Source organism: Erpetoichthys calabaricus, chromosome 10, assembly GCF_900747795.2.
Source record: "Erpetoichthys calabaricus chromosome 10, fErpCal1.3, whole genome shotgun sequence".
Taxonomy (NCBI): domain Eukaryota; kingdom Metazoa; phylum Chordata; class Cladistia; order Polypteriformes; family Polypteridae; genus Erpetoichthys; species Erpetoichthys calabaricus.
Genome location: NC_041403.2, coordinates 52,019,101 through 52,036,535, shown reverse-complemented (window position 1 = coordinate 52,036,535; position 17,435 = coordinate 52,019,101). Strand labels below are relative to the sequence as shown.

The 17,435-nt window shown below is 40.6% G+C and overlaps 1 protein-coding gene and 1 long non-coding RNA gene across 6 annotated transcripts in view; one reads left to right on the top strand and one right to left on the bottom strand.

Annotated features, from left to right (window-relative positions):
- The window catches only part of LOC127529498 (uncharacterized), a 78,354-nt gene extending 61,100 nt beyond the window's left edge, over nt 1-17,254 (top strand). For both annotated transcript variants that reach the window (XR_007936161.1, XR_007936160.1), the window contains exon 3: nt 17,010-17,254. This is a non-coding gene — a long non-coding RNA (uncharacterized LOC127529498). The remainder of the gene's footprint in view (nt 1-17,009) is intronic.
- Nucleotides 1-17,435, bottom strand: part of slc44a5b (solute carrier family 44 member 5b) — a 340,353-nt gene that overhangs the window by 297,556 nt on the left and 25,362 nt on the right. The gene's annotated exons all lie outside the window — the stretch shown is intronic.

Below are 17,435 nucleotides of genomic sequence, written 5' to 3'. Positions count from 1 at the left end.
GGGGAGTTTGGAGGGTGCGGGGATAAAGAGGGAAGAGAAGGAGAGCAGGCTATATCTAATCTATTCTTCTAATCCTTACAACTATAAATATCAATGCAACAATAGGCTAAAATGCAATAGCTCATGGGGAATTTTGAAATTAAGATAAAAACTGCCTCACTACCAGTTAAGACTATAAAATGACATTAAAAACTCAGAATCAATGTCTCCATGAGGGGACAGTTAACTTTGTGAGCTGGAATGTTAAAGGCCAGAATCACGAATTAAAGAGAAAAAAAGTATGCTCTCACCTAACAGGCTTAAATGCTAAAATAGTATTTTTACAGGAGACCCACTTACTAAGCAAGGATCAGTTCAGACTACAAAAAGACTGGACTGGCCAAATGTTCCATTTTAGCTTTATAAAGAAAACTAGAGGGGTGGGAATTCTCATACACAGAACAGTTCCATTTGTAGCATCAGATGTAGTATCGGACCCTGAAGGGAGATATGTGATGGTCATGGGCAACTTATTTAACAGTAAAATGATTTTGATAAATGTTTATGCACCCAATGTCGATGATAAGGAATTCATGCAAAATCTATTTGCATCCATTCCCAATGTGAATTCTCATAAAATTATAATGGCTGGGGACTTTAATTGTGTTTTAAATCCACTCTTAGATAGGACTCCTGTGGCAGGGGGGACGACATCTAACACTGCAAAGACAATTACACAGTTTTTAACTGACCAAAACTTATCAGACCGCTGGAGGTTTCTTAACCCAAACTCAAGATCATATTCGTTCTACTCACCAGTGCATCATAGCTACTCAAGAATTGATTATTTTTTTATAGATAATAATTTCCTGCCTGGGACGGCACGGTGGCACAGTGGTAGCGCTGCTGCCTCACAGTTAGGAGACCCGGGTTCGCTTCCCAGGTCCTCCCTGTGTGGAGTTTGCATGTTCTCCCCGTGTCTGCGTGGGTTTCCTCCAGGTGCTCCGGTTTCCTCCCACAGTCCAAAGACATGCAGGTTAGGTGGATTGGCGATTCTAAATTGGCCCTAGTGTGTGCTTGGTGTGTGGGTGTGTTTGTGTGTGTCCTGCAGTGGGTTGGCACCCTGCCCGGGACTGGTTCCTGCCTTGTGCCCTGTGTTGGCTGGGATTGGCTCCAGCAGACCCCCGTGACCCTGTGTTTGGATTCAGCGGGTTGGAAAATGGATGGATGGATTTCCTGCCTACGATTAAATCATGCAAATACGACACAATTGTTATCTCCGACCATGGCCCTCTAGTCTTGGAGCTAAAATCATTAAGCCCCTCACACTCACCTCGTAGATGGCGTCTTAACCCTCTTCTATTAGCAGACGAGAACTGCACAGAATTTATATCCAAACAAATCACCTTCTTCCTAGAGACAAACACGCCCACAGAGGTTTCTACAGGAACACTCTGGGAAACTCTAAAGGCCTTCTTAAGAGGACAGATAATTTCATATCTTTCCCACAGAAATAAATTAGAAACCAAGAACTTAGTCAGAACTAAGAAGCGAAATTACTAGAATAGATGAAGAACAAGCCAGGCGTCCAAGTGAAGCTCTTCACATGAAAAGGCAGGCCCTGCATACAGAACTCAACATCTTAACAACTAAAGAAACTGAACAACTTATTTATAAGTCAAGACATCATTACTATGAACACGGAGAAAAAGCTAATAAGCTTTTAGCTCAACAAATTCACAACCAAGAAGTTCGCAATGCAATACCAGTAATCACCAACACGAATGGAGAAGGAATCATTGACCATAAAAATATAATGCACGCAATTTAGAGATTATTATAAATCCTTATATTCTACTGAGTTTAAAGAAGACAACACACAATCTAATGCATTTTTGGATACATTACAGACACCACAAATGGATGCTTTAATTGCTGAGGAACTGGATAAACCTCTGACGCTAACAGAATTACTAAATGCTATAAAGTCACTTCAAAGCGGGAAATCAGCAGGCCCTGATGGTTACCCCGTAGAATTTTATAAGAAATTCTCCACTCAGCTAGCTCCCCTCTTATTGGCAACATTTACAGAAGCTAGAGACAACCAAATACTACCTCAAACATTAATCACCGTCTTTCCTAAACAAAATAAGGACTTGTTACAATGTGCATCATACAGACCAATTTCACTCCTGAATAATGATGTTAAGATACTCTCAAAAATTCTAGCTAGAAGGATGGAGAAAGTGCTGCCCTCGGTAATATCACAGGATCAAACTGGATTTACTAAAGGCCGACACCTATCTTCCAATCTCCGACGCTTGTTTAATGTTATATGTTCACCAGCAAAATCAAACACCTCAGACATATTACTATCATTAGACGCAGAAAAAGCATTCGATATGATTGAATGGAACTACCTTTTCACTGCATTGGAGAAATTTGGGTTTGGCCCGAATATTTGCGCATGGATCAAACTACTGTATACCAATCCAGAAGCTTCAGTTTGTATTAACAACATTTGTTCAGACTACTTTAAGCTAGAGCGTGGTACCAGACAAGGATGTCCCTTGTCACCACTACTGTTTGCAATCGCCACTGAACCACTGGAGGTTCACTGTCGAAATTCTTATCAGATAAAGGGGATTATCAGAGAAGGACTGGAATAGAAAATTTCTCTATATGCAGATGATATGGTTTTATATATATCAGACCCAGAAAACACTGTGCCTGCAGTTTTAATAGCACTCACAGAATTTCAAAAGATATCTGGTCTTAGAATTAAACTGAATAAAAGTATACTCTTTCCAGTGAATTCACAAGCATATAATATTAGATTGGACACCCTACCTTTTACCATAGCAGATCAGTTTAAATACCTAGGGGTAAATATCACAAGTAAACAAAGTTCTTAATCAACAAAATTTTGCCGTCTGTATGGAAAAAATTAAGCAAGACTTGCATAGATGGTCAACCCTTCATCTCACTCTAGCCGGAAGAATTAACGTTGTTAAGATGAATATCCTTCCTAAACTTCTTTTTTTATTTCAAAACATTCCAATATATATCAATAAATCATTTTTTAAGCAATTAGATTCAACAATAACCTCATTCATTTGGAACTCAAAACACCCACATATCCGAAGTGCGACCCTACAAAGACCTCAGGCAGAAGGTGGTGTGCTTTACTCACTCAGAATATGGAACCAACTTAGAAAGCATTTTAAGATGGAAAATCTTCTATCCGTGGCACTTCTGCAACAGAACCACCTCTTTCAACCCTCGCAAACATATCCAGTTTTTAATACCTGGAAAAGTTTTGGGATTAAAATGCTCAGAGATCTTTATTTAGACAACATATTTACATCTTTTGAACAATTACGTTCCAAATTCAACCTCCCAGCTACACAATTCTTTCACTATCTTCAAATTAGAAATTTTGTTAAACAGAAACTGCCCGATTTTCCTCACCTCGAACCCTCCACCATGCTGGAAAAAATACTGCTCAATTTTCGAGGAATTAAACACCATTTCCGCATTATATAAAATCTTATTAGAATCCCTACCTTTCAAAGACCCAAGAGGACATTGGGAAGAAGATCTCTTAATCAATATATCAGAAAAGGAGTGGAAGGTAGCAAAGCAGAGAATTCACTCGAGCTCCATATGCGCAAAGCATAGAATTATTCAACTAAAAATTATGTATCGAGCTCATCTGTCTCGCTTAAAACTGTCCAAAATGTTTCCAGGGCAAGATCCAACCTGCGAACACTGCAACCAAGCTCCTGCCTCACTGGGTCACATGTTTTGGGCCTGCACCAAACTAACATCATTTTGGACCAAAATTTTTAAGTGCCTTTCAGACAGCCTTGGGGTCACAATCCCTTCTAACCCATTAACAGCTGTGTTCTGTGTTCTTCCAGACGGACTTGAAGTGGAGAAGGACAAGCAAACGGTGATTGCATTCATTACACTCTTGGCACGCAGACTTATTTTGTTAAATTGGAAGAATCCTAACTCTCCTCTGATAGGTCAGTGGGAAACCGATGTTTTATATTATTTGAAATTGGAAAAAATCAAATTCTCAGTTAGAGGATCTGTACAGATTTTTTTCAAAACCTCGCAGGATCTAATCAATATTATTTTAGAATAAGAGAAATAACTATTACCGCATTTATTTCCCTTCTCCATTTTTTATTTACCTATATATATTTCTTCCTTTCTTTTGTTTATTGTTGCCTTATTAAAAAGCCCTAAGCAATTCTCCTTTGGCTAAGCTCTCCTTCTCAGGGGTGGGGTTTGATTTGTCTTCAATTTTTTTTTGTTATAAATTGATCTATTTGTATGGAATGATTACAATAAAATTAATAAATAAAATAAAAAAAATAAATAAATAAATATACAGGATTAGCCTTCACAGCATACCAAAGATTTTTTATCTCCTTTTGTGTCTTTATTATATGTCTTAATAAAATCCCATAAGTGGATATCTTTGTTAAAAAGAGTTTGCTTGTGTGTGAGCTGCAACCATGCAAATTTCATTGAAATATTATTAAAAATGGCTAAGATTTTCCTAAAAAGAGATAAATGGGACAAAAGGGTTTAAACTTCTTTTCCTACATCTATTCTTTTTATCTACATCTATAATTCACTAAGTCCATGGCAAGCAAGACGCACACAAGACCGAGCCCCGCCCACCAACAATTCACTAAGCAGCCGACCATGGCACACGCACTACAGAGCCAACAATTCGCGCGAGAGCGAAAGCATTTGCCAAGAATGTTTTCATTAATCAAGAACGAAAGTCAGTGGTTCGAAGAAGATCACATTCCGTCGTAGTTCTGACCATAAACGATGCCGACTGGCGTTGCCGTTATTCCCATGACCCGCCGGGCAGCCATTACTCCCACTGGCATGCCTCCGCATAAAGTCAAACTTAAAATTGGTTCAGTCGTCATGCTTCTCAGAAACGTCATGCCAGCAAGAAGTCTCTGTAAAGGCACTAGACTGACTGTTCTCAGCATTCACCGCAATGTACTGGAGTGTAAAACAATCGCAGCTCCTACCTCACAAACTGTCCATATTCCCCAGATTTCCCTGACCCCATCAGATTCAAATTTGCCTTTTACACGCAGACAATTTCCTGTTAGACTGGCCTTTGCAATGACAATTAATAAGGCGCAGGGACAAACTTTCAAAAAGATATGCCTGTATCTGCCAAAACCAGTTTTCAGTCACGAACAATTGTATGTTGCTCTCTCCAGAGTTCCATCTTTTCATTCACGTACAGCACACAGGCGCGCGCACGAGAGAGAGAGAGACACACACACACAGGCGCGCGAGAGAGACACACACACATACACACAGGCATGCGAAAGAGAGAGAGAGACACACACACAGGCGCACGCAAGAGAAAGAGACACACACACACACACAGGCGCACGCGAGAGAGAGATACACACACACACAGGCGCGAGAGAGAGAGACACACACACACACAGAGGCATGCGACAGAGAGAGAGAGAGACACACACACAGGCGCGCGAGAGACACACACACACACACACACACACACACAGGCGCGAGAGAGAGAATCCCTGACCCCATCAGATTCAAATTTGCCTTTTACGTTTACACACAGACAATTTCCTGTTAGATTGGCCTTTGCAATGACAATTAATAAGGCACAGGGACACACTTTCAAAACGATATGCCTGTATCTGCCAAACCCAGTTTTCAGTCACGGACAATTGTATGTTGCTCTCTCCAGAGTTCCATCTTTTCATTCAATTACAGTCGCATCCTCACACCCACCCCATTTGGACAACTGTGTCTTTCAGGAAGCGTTCACCCATCAATACATAATTATGCGGCGCTGGTTGGCTAGTTTAATATATTTTGCCTTGCTGGCTAAGAACTACCTGGACTGGGGTTGCTTGACTGTTCAGAATGTATTCTATACAGATACCACAGACACAGCTCTCTATTCTACCATTACCTCAACCACTATTGTTTACATATTTCTATTATTATTATTTTTATTTTTATGTATTAGTATTTATATTTATTTACACTTTTATAAATTCTTTTATTTTACACTAGCCAACCCGCGGCGTAGCATACGGCGCATAATTATGTATTGATGGGTGAACACTTCCTGAAAGACACAGTTGTCCAAATGGGGTTGGTTTTGAGGATATGACTGTAGGTAAATGAAAAGATGTTACTCTGGACAGGGCAACATACAATACAGCGTTTTACACGCTGCATACAGCGATTCACATCGAAGCATAGACACTGCTAAGACCATGGGATACCCCTCGCAAACTGTTTTACACGCTGCATACAGCGATTCACATCCACAACAAATATGATTCTTCTTAGATGGTGCTGTCGCGTCCACCCTTGCTCTCGAAGCATACACACTGCCTGGTCATGTGCCCGCTCGCAAGAGCAACTAACAGAGACCTGCCCACCAACTCTAAGACCATGGGATACCCCTCGCAAACTGTTTTACACGCTGAATACAGAAATTCACATCCGCGACAAACAAACTGTTTTACACGCCGCATACAGAGATTTACATCCGCGACAAACATGCCTCTTCTTAGATGGTCCTGCCGCGTCCACCCTCGTTCTCGAAGCATACACACCGCCTGGTCATGTGCATGCTCGCAAGAGCAACTCACGGAGACCCGCCCGCCAACTCTAAGACCATAGCATGTAAAACAGTTTGCGATGGTGGACGCGGTCGTGCGTCATAACTGAAAAGAATGCAGTGGAACCTCGGTTCACGACCATAATTCGTTCCAAAACTCTGGTCGTAAACCGATTTGGTCGTGAACCGAAGCAATTTCTCCCATAGGATTGTATGGAAATACAATTAATCCGTTCCAGACCATACGAACTGTATGTAAATATATATTTTTGTAAGTTTTTAAGCACAAATATAGTTAATTAAACCATAGAATGCACTTCGTAATAGTAAACTAAATGTAAAAACATTGAATAATACTGAGAAAATCTTGAACAACAGAGAAAACTAATACTGCAATAGTTTGCGCTATAGCAACAAAAAATGAACATTTGAAAAAATGCGTAATTTAATAAACCACCAAGAAAAGTAACATTTCAAAAATGCACACTACGAACCGATCGCTGTAAACAGAAGTGAAAACAAAATCAAGCCCAGTGCATTCTTTAACTGCCTTCCTACCTTATGAGTCCAGCCCTCTCTCTCTCGCGCTGCCTGTGTGTGCGCGCAGCTCTCTCTCTCTGGCCCTGCCTGTGTGTGTGCGTCTCTCTCTCTCTCACTGCCTGTGTGTGTGCCTCTGTCTCTCTCTCTCGCTGCCTGTGTGTGTGCGCGGCTCTCTCTCTGGCGCTGCCTGTGTGCGTGCGCGGCTCTCTCTCTCTGGCGCTGCCTGTGTGTGTGCACGGCTCTCTCTCTCTGGCGCTGCCTGTGTGTGTGCGCGGTTCTCTCTCTGGCGCTGCCTGTGTGTGTGCGTGGCTCTCTCTCTCTGGCCCTGCCTGTGTGTGTGCGTCTCTCTCTCTCTCACTGCCTGTGTGTGTGCCTCTGTCTCTCTCTCTCGCTGCCTGTGTGTGTGCGCGGCTCTCTCTCTGGCGCTGCCTGTGTGTGTGTGCGGCTCTCTCTCTCGCTGCCTCTCTGTGTGTGTGTGTGTCTGTCTCTCTCTGGTGCTGCCTGTGTGTGTGCACGGCTCTCTCTCTCACGCTGCCTCTGTGTGTGTGTGTCGCACAGGAAATGCACAGGGAGAGACTGAACCTCGCAAGAGCAACTAACAGAGACCCGCCGACCAACTGTAAGACCTTGGGATAACCCTCGCAAACTGTTCTACACGCCGCATACAGCTATTCACATCCGCGACAAACATACGTCTTCAGAGGTGCATGTGGAGTGTAGCAGAGACGAACGCAAATGACGCCCCGCTCTGTGAGTTGCTGCGTTCGAGTTGGTGGGCGTGGCTCTGCAAGTTGTCGTCGTATCCAATGGTCTTAGAGTTGGTGAGCGTGGCTATCTTGCATGCTTTCCATGGGTGACTACTTGTCTCCGGCTTAGTGAATTATATATATAGATTGTGGAAGAATTTAGTGGAAAATGTACCCTTTATTTATTTGGAGTTGACAATTTTATTCAGTCTGATATCAAAATTCTTGTTATATAGACATTTAAACATTTGTGAAATTACTGTATTCAACAAATTGAACAAAATCAAATTGGAGGTGTTTATGCATGTATATACTTTAATGTTGTCCTTACAGTATATAACAATTATTTTTAAAAGGTAGTATGGGGGCACATCAAATTCCTTCTTAGTATCTCTAAAGGCTAGGACTAGATCTCATCCTGAATTAGTAAACGTGATTTTACACTTAAACTCTCCAAGTACGATATCTTCCCTTCTGCTTATCCGTCCATTGATCAACTCTAAGCCAAGGGTGTTAAACTCAAGGCCCATCGGCCACATCTGGCCCTTGCACCCATTTTAAAGCAGCCCTCTTCAGCAATACTCAAAACATGTCACATATGGTTCGCGGTGACAGTTACTTTACTCAAAGACCCCTTTTAATGTGCATTTCATATATAGAATGTATCAATAAATAATTTAGCAGAACTACATTTACACCTGCCATTAAAATGTGTCTCCAATGTGTGCTCATTTTTATCTGCTTAGCACAGCGCACCACAGCTGCTATTCCCTAGTTGGAAGAGATATGAACTGTTCATAATATCACAATAACAAAAAGTGAAAATAAAGTGACATATCACACTGCCATCAAGAACTAAAGCATTTTTGCATGATGCCAAAGATGTAACAATTTCACAGGGCTTAATTTTTAAAGCTGCATAAGTGTCAGAGCTGGCCACTCTTCCGCACTTTACTAACTGCAGCCACCACCTTACACGATTCTTTTGTTTTATTCTTCAAATTCATTGTTGTACATGAAGAGAAAACACATCTGCATTTCCACTCATACTAATTGAAATCACTGACCAACCCTAAACCCGCTAAAATATCCAAGAAAAGAGAGAATAGAGCTTCAATAGAGACACAAGGCAGAATTTGTGATTGTGACAAGCAGAGGGGTGTCTGTGTGTCGGTTTGTAAAGAGAATGTGTTCCACGCTGGATATATGAAAGGTTGTTTGTGGTCCTCAACAAAACTGAATTTGGCAACCCAGCTCTAAGCATTGTGTTTGGTGACATCCCTCCTCTGCCACAGGATACTGTCAGGAATCTTCAAATGACTCTGAATGATTCCCTTTCTTTAGATCAACATATTTTTTTTATTCATAATCAAGTAATTTCTTCCTTCTAGACATGCACAAGATTCTGCCCTTCTTCACTTTCAGTGCTCTCAACTCATTGTTCAAGCTCTTATTTTTTTCTTCTGGGCTACAGACATGCACAAGATTCTGCCCTTCTTCACTTTCAGTGCTCTCAACTCATTGTTCAAGCTCTTATTTTTTTCTTCTGGGCTACAGAAAATCTGTCCGGGTAGAACTACCCAACTACACCTTTCCACCCTCTCCAAATCTGAGCTGCCTTGCCTGCATTACTCACATTACTCATATGCATTTCTCTCTCTCTCTCTCTCTCTCTCTCTCTCTCTCTCCCCCAGATGCAGTTATAAATAACTGAAAACCGACTGCTTGACCTACAAGTCGCTACATGATTCTTTTCCCCCAACTGGCCAATTATGAACAATTTAGTGCACAATGATTGGCAGAGCCGAGTAAAATGTAAAAAGAGCAAAAATATTTAAATTAGTCCTTCCTAATAAGCTATATAAATTGATTAATTTTCATTCAGAACATTAAAGAACAATTTTAATCAATCAGTACAGCCACAACTAGACCTAACTGAACTCCTTTTCACATTTAATTCTTAACTCTTTTAACACTTAACTCTTTTTCACATTTAACTAATCAAGTCTGTACTAAATATATTGCCTAAAACCTCAATAAGCTTAAATACTATTTTAAGTGTCAAAGAAATGTTACAATTGTGGTAAGCAAACAATTTCACTAATAAAGGCAGAACATTCTGCCATGCAAGGGATAACATTTCATTCTATTTTTAAACACTTTACAGACAGAACACTATTAACTACAGCTTGTCAAAGCTAATCACCCAAGCACCAAAGATTTCATCATGCAGCACCTAATAATCGGACTGTCTTTAAATAAGTTTCAAATGCTACAACAATCCAAGGAATGCCATTTATTTTATCTTTGCTACCCATCTCTAACACAGAAATAAAACATAGCCATGTGTGTACACAGAAAATATATAAGCAAAAACACCCAATTTTACACTTCCACAAATTTGCTGAGCCTGCTATATCCCGTTATAGTGCCATCCCACCAGCAATGGAAAAAAGACAGGAATTAAACAGTTGGTGAGGAACTGGTCCAATACAATAATATAAGGAATTATTAAGGAAAAGGTTTAGCAATATGTTGGAAGTACAGAAGTTTCACAAGACAGTCAGAATGTCTTTAAAAGGGGGAGGTTGCATTTTATTACCATGCTGGAATTCTATGAGGAAGCAAAAAAGGACACATTTAAATTATTTATGAAATGTTTTCTGAAAATTAAGATAAGGTCCCACAGAAGAGGTTGGGCATCAAACTAAAAGAAGCGGGAGTTCAAGATATGTGTAGATTGGTGCAGAATTGGCTAAAACACAGGAAGTAGAGGATTATGGTGCAAGGGACCTAATCAGAACTGCATGATGCTAACAGCAGAGTAACACAGGAGACAGTGCTAGTGTCTATGTTGTTTTTAGTATATATTGGATATATAAAAAAAATATATATATATATAATATAATATAATTTGGATAGGAATCTAAACAACAAGCTGGTTAAGTTTGCAGATGATACCAAGATAGGTGAACTGGCAGATAATCTAGAATCCATTGACTTATTACAGGGGGAAATGGACAGCATTTAGGTTTGAGGAGATTTGTGGCAGATGAAATTTAGGGTAATTAAATGTAAAATATTACATAAAGGAAGTAAAAAATATTACATTTGAATTCACAGTGGGAGGTCTGAAAATTGAAAATGCTGCTTATGAGAAGGATTTAGGAGCTGTAGTGGACATCTCACTATCAAGTTCCTGACAGTATTCAGAAGCCATTAAAAAGGCTAACAGAATGTTAGGTTATATAGCACGATGTGTACAGTACAAGTCAAAGGAGATTATGCTCAACCTTTATAATCCACTGGTTAGGCCTGACCTGAAGTTCTGTGTGCAGTTTTGGTCTCCAGACTACAAAAAAAAAATTATATATATAATATATTTGCAGCTGGAGATCCACAAAGGGAGAAGATGAATTACGTATCATAAAGTAGTTTTTATTCCTGAGCTTTCAGCCCCTGCCAGGAGCCGTTATCAGAGGGTAATGCTTAGACTTACAAGAATCAAAGGCAATATATAGCAAAATTAAGTGGTGGGGGTGGTCTTAGGTCAGTGTGTGAGTGAGGAGGGGGGTAATGAGGTGGGGGATGGGAGGAGTATTGGTCATAAATTTTATTTATTATGAACCTGTTCTTCTTAAGTTTGTATATGCTGGGTTTATGTCCGAATGTCTGTTAACACTAGAATTACCAGAGCCTAGGAAAAAACTCGTAAATCCGTCCCACCTTAAATTGCGTCTTAAATCCGTTTGCACCTCTCCGCCAGAGTCTTTTGTCATCTAAATGTGCTGATAAACAAAAGCTACTAGCAGCCAGCTATTCCATCCCCCCACCGACTTAGAATGAACTTCTCCTAGCTCATGCCTTGCCTTGATTTGATTATCTGGGATTGAAGTGGAGTTTTAGAGTGGAAATAATTCGAGCATTATTTGGAATACACGCATTTCACGTGTGTTCCATTTCTATAGTAGTCTGTGCAAACACATTTTTAAAACAGAAACGTTTTTCATATTCTAATAGTAAATGACAAAATGTAGGCATAAACTATATAACGTATGAAGCCTGAAGTCCATATATCAAAGAAACACTTTCACACTTTGTCCAGAAATGGCTCCATAAGCTTTATGACCACAGACTCGGAAAGTCTTTCTCCCGTGGGACGACTGGGATCTTTTCCTAAATAAGGAGTGGCATTGCACATGTACTTTGTCTCCAAATCTGCCGCAATCCAAAAAGGCAGAACCGTAACAACAGACAACTTCTTCACGTCACTTTCGCTGGCTAATAGACTGCTGCACCGCAATACAACTCTGCTTGGCACCATGAATAAAGTGCGATGGGAATTTCCACCTGCAGCTAAAGTCAGTTCAGTACACGAACAATTCTCCACGCTGGTGTTTAGATCTCCCAGTGCCATGCTGACAGTGTATGTGCCCAAAAAGAAGAAGTCTGTCTGCATTCTCAGCACAATGCACCATGATGTGGAGATTGGGCAAGATAAAAAAAAAAAACCAAACACGGTCACAGACTACAACCACATGAAGGTATGCTAATGAAAAAAATATTAGTGTGACGAAGTATTCTGGTGCTATTCTGGTGATAAAATGATTTCTTCAAAATGTCACATATATTTGTCTTTCTTTTTTCCCCAGCATGGCGTTGACATCATGGACCAGAAGGCGCGTGCTTATTCAGTGCGAACAGGAACACGCAGGTGTCCGGTTGCTGTGTTCTACAACATCCTTGACCTAGCAGCGATGAACGCACACGTACTATATAAGGCATGCACGGGGTCCACTGAGAAAAGAAGAGTGTTCATGGCTCACCTTGCAGAGGAACTTCGTCGTCGCTTCTTACAGGAAAAGGCGATGGAAAAAGAAAAGATGATACAGCATCAACAAACTTCCCTTCTAAGACCTCAGCTTCCCCCAGGGAAGAAAGTACAGTGTCAGGTGCTCATTCACTGTAATAGGAACCATAGCACAGAGAGGTGTGTACACTGCAACAAGTACACATGTCGTAAATGTAGGAATGGCGGACCTTGGGTGTGTGGGAACTGTTAATATTTGAATGTGATGATTTTATATAGCACGGATCGGAAATCAGCAGTTCTTAACATTGCACCACGCAAGCTGTTGTATCAACCACCAACTGTAACTTGCTTTCTTTATTCTTCAGTTATAGTCTTGAATAAAAGTGCACTTTTATTTATGTGAAACCAGCTGTGTCAGATGGGGTTGTATGGATTGATTCTGAATGCGACTGCGAGAATGAAAAGTGAATTAAAAAAAAAAAAAAAAGCTAACCTTTACCAGTATCATAAGTTACACCGGCTGTTACAGACTGAAATCAAATTTATGTTGTTATTCTAAAATTGTAAGAATAAGAGCAGTTCATTTCTCGAAGTGGAGCCGTGCGGGATCGAACTCGCCACCCTCTGATTCCCAGTCAGGGGCTGATACCATTACGCCACCGCGGCGGTTGTAGTAAGAGTGTCAATGTGGCATGCTAACGTGGCTTTTTTTTTTTGTGCAGTTATATTTTTGAATAAAAGCGCACGTGTTCTCTTATTTGTACCTTTTGTGAAAGTGTTTCTTTGATATATGGACTTCAGGCTTCATACGTTATATAGTTTATGCCTACATTTTGTCATTTACTATTAGAATATGAAAAACGTTTCTGTTTTAAAAATGTGTTTGCACAGACTACTATAGAAATGGAACACACATGAAATGCGTGTATTCCAAATAACGCTCGAATTATTTCCACTCTAAAACTCCACTTCAATCCCAGATAATCAAATCAAGGCAAGGCATGAGCTAGGAGAAGTTCATTCTAAGTCGGTGGGGGGATGGAATAGCTGGCTGCTAGTAGCTTTTGTTTATCAGCACATTTAGATGACAAAAGACTCTGGCGGAGATTCGTAGGCTCTGGTAATTCTAGTGTTAATGGTGTTTTCGTTTGATAGCCAAGATTCAGCCAGCTCTCTGGCACTTTTAGTACTGGCTGAATTCTTGTATGTCTAAGCACTACCCTCTGATGATGGCTCCTGGCAGGGTCTGAAAGCTCAGGAATAAAAACTACTTTATGATACGTGATTCATCTTCTTCCTTTGTGGATCTCCAGCTGCAAATATGCAAACCGTATCACAGACCTTCACTTCCACATATATATATATATATATATATATACACACACAGTGCATCCGGAAAGTATTCACAGCGCATCACTTTTTCCACATTTTGTTATGTTACAGCCTTATTCCAAAATGGATTAAATTCATTTTTTTCCTCAGAATTCTACACACAACACCCCATAATGACAACATGAAAAAAGTTTACTTGAGGTTTTTGCAAATTTATTAAAAATAAAAAAACTACGAAATCACATATACACACATACATACATACATACATACACATATTATATATATATATATTATATATATACAGTAATCCCTCCTCCATCGCGGGGGTTGCGTTCCAGAGCCACCCGCGAAATAAGAAAATCCGCGAAGTAGAAACCATATGTTTATATGGTTATTTTTATATATTTTAAGCCCTTATAAACTCTCCCACACTATTATAAACATTTCACGCACAGTTATACAGTATAAACCCTTTGTATTCTCTTAGATATTAGGTAAGATTCGTTGAAATTATGTATGTAAACACAGTTTACCTACAGTAAAACCTAAATATTATTTTAAAGATATCGAGCGTCTCCGATATCAATACGTTACAGCCATTACAACAGACAGGCCACCAGCAATAAATATGTACAATGCAAGAAAAATTGTATACAGTGATCCCTCGCTATATCGTGCTTCGCCTTTCGCGGCTTCACTCCATCGTGGATTTTATATGTAAGCATATTTAAATATATATCGCGGATTTTTCGCTGCTTCGCGGGTTTCTGCGGACAATAGGTCTTTTAATTTCTGGTACATGCTTCCTCAGTTGGTTTGCCCAGTTGATTTCATACAAGGGACGCTATTGGCAGATGGCTGAGAAGCTATCCAGCTTACTTTCTCTCTCCCTCTCTCTCTCTTGCGCTGACGTAGGGGGGTGTGAGCAGGGGGGCTGTGTGCAGCTGCTTCCTGAAGGACAGGCTGCACGGAGCTTCGCATACTTAAAAGCTCAAAGGGCACGTATTGATTTTTTTTATCTGTCTCTCTCTATCTCTCTCTCTCTTCCTGCTCCTGACAGAGGGGGTGTGAGCTGCCGCCTTCAACAGCTTTGTACCGGCGGTGCTTCGCATACTTAAAAGCCAAAAAGCCCTATTGATTTTTTTTTTGACTGCTTGCTTTGCACTCCTTTGAAAAGGAAGATATGTTTGCATTCTTTTAATTGTGAGACAGAACTGTCATCTCTGTCTTGTCATGGAGCACAGTTTAAACTTTTGAAAAAGAGACAAATGTTTGTTTGCAGTGTTTGAATAACGTTCCTGTCTCTCTACAACCTCCTGTTTTTCTGCGCAAATCTGTGACCCAAGCATGACAATATAAAAATAACCATATAAACATATGGTTTCTACTTCGCGGATTTTCCTATTTCGCGGGTGGCTCTGGAACGCAACCCCCGCGATGGAGGAGGGATTACTGTACAGTAAAATGTGTGTACAGCGACACTAAACTATGTACATGTAATAAGTACTGTACGTAAATAATTAATTATGGTTACTCACCAACAATGACACGACGACTTGTCCGATAACGATGAGTTTAATTTTACTGCACAACAAAGGATAGCGTTACAGCTCTTCTAAAGGAGCCTCTTCAGGCGACTGTTTAGCACCGCCGTTGTTCTTCTTCCATCACTCTTCAATCCAAATCCCTAAAGCAGATTCCATCCAGACTACTGCCTTATCACGTCCACTTGCAACTCGTTCTGCGCCCTGATTAAAGGACACTGCGGCCGTAGATCTTATATGCTTTTCCTCCTTTTTAAATAAAAAGAATCGTGGACTCATTGATGCTGTAATTGTGTCCTGCAGCGGTGTAGCTGTTTCCTTCCTTCAACATATCCAAAACTTTTACCTTTTCTGCAATCCTGAAGCATTAGCAGTAACGTGCATTAATGTTGAATGAGTGAGATTAGACTTCCTGGTTAATGCAGCACTCCGTGCTGAGCCAATCAGCAGCACACAGGAACTTAACCGCGTGCTCTGATTGGGTAGCTTCTCAGCCATCCGCCAATAGCGTCCCTTGTTTGAATTCAAATGCGTCCCTTGTTTGAATTCAAATGGGCAAATCAACTGAGGAAGCACACGTACTGTAGACCACAGACATCCGCGAAGCAGTGAAAAATCTGTGATATATATTCACATATGCTTACATTTAAAATCCGCGATGGAGTGAAGCCGCGAAAGACGAAGCGCGATATAGCGAGGGATCACTGTACATATATATATATATATATATATACTAGACAAAGAGCCCATTTCGACAACATAAGATGAAACGGGCATGAGTTTGTGTCAGCAGTGTATGAAGAACAAGTGATAAGTAACGAAGAAGTTGTTTTGTAATGATTGTAGTCTGCTTTACTCATTACTGTACAGGCTTGTACTGTTAGTTGATGAATGTTCCAGGCCTATAGTATAATATTGAATGATGAATGTTCCAGTACAATATGAAATAGTAATAAGTATAAGCACCACAAACCTGATATAGGTGTATTGAATGAATGCGTAATTGAATCAGAATGCATAATTAGGCCTCGAGCTGTAGTCAAAATCGCCTTTCAGGCCTCTAGAGCTTTAATCGAAGTCGCCTTTCTCTTTGAATTTTTGCGGCCGTAAAACCGCCGCCTGCCACGATGTTGGGGTTGGATGTCAGTCTTGTAAGGTTTTTCGGGCAGCTGCGCAGAAGGCAACTGCGCATTCGGCTTCAGACGTGCACAGATGGCGACTGCACATTCGGCTTCGGACGGACGTGAGTGAGTGAGGAGGCAGGCGAATTATGTATTAAGATATGTCACGCACGAGCGCATGGGGAGCAGCTTAAGGACCTGAAGCGCATCGCGACAAGTCGTGCCAGGGGACAATGGCGGGGTACTAACCTCTCTCTGCCTCTTTCTCTGTAGAAAAGACGAAGCACCGCCACCATAATCCTACCCGGACACCTAAGAGAACAACACTTCTGGGTCCCTTTCTCTCCTCTGGTCCTCCACTGATGATGTCTACTACCCATCTACCACCACGCCTTCCCAGAATTCCACATTCTTAATTTCCGGTCTGGCTCTTTAAAATGTCTGTACACCTATCCCTTTTTGTCTGATGATTTGTTACAATTATTTTGACCTTTTGCTTTACAGTATACGGGGCTAAACACCCCACATCTTTATGCGAGTTTGTCCTTATGCTACAATATACAGTATATGTATATTTATATATATTGCAGTGCTAGAAAATGTCCAGAAAACAGTGACTGGGCTGATTACAGTACTAAAGTGTATGAGTTATATACAATACAATACACAATCCAATTTATTTTTGTATAGCCCAAAATC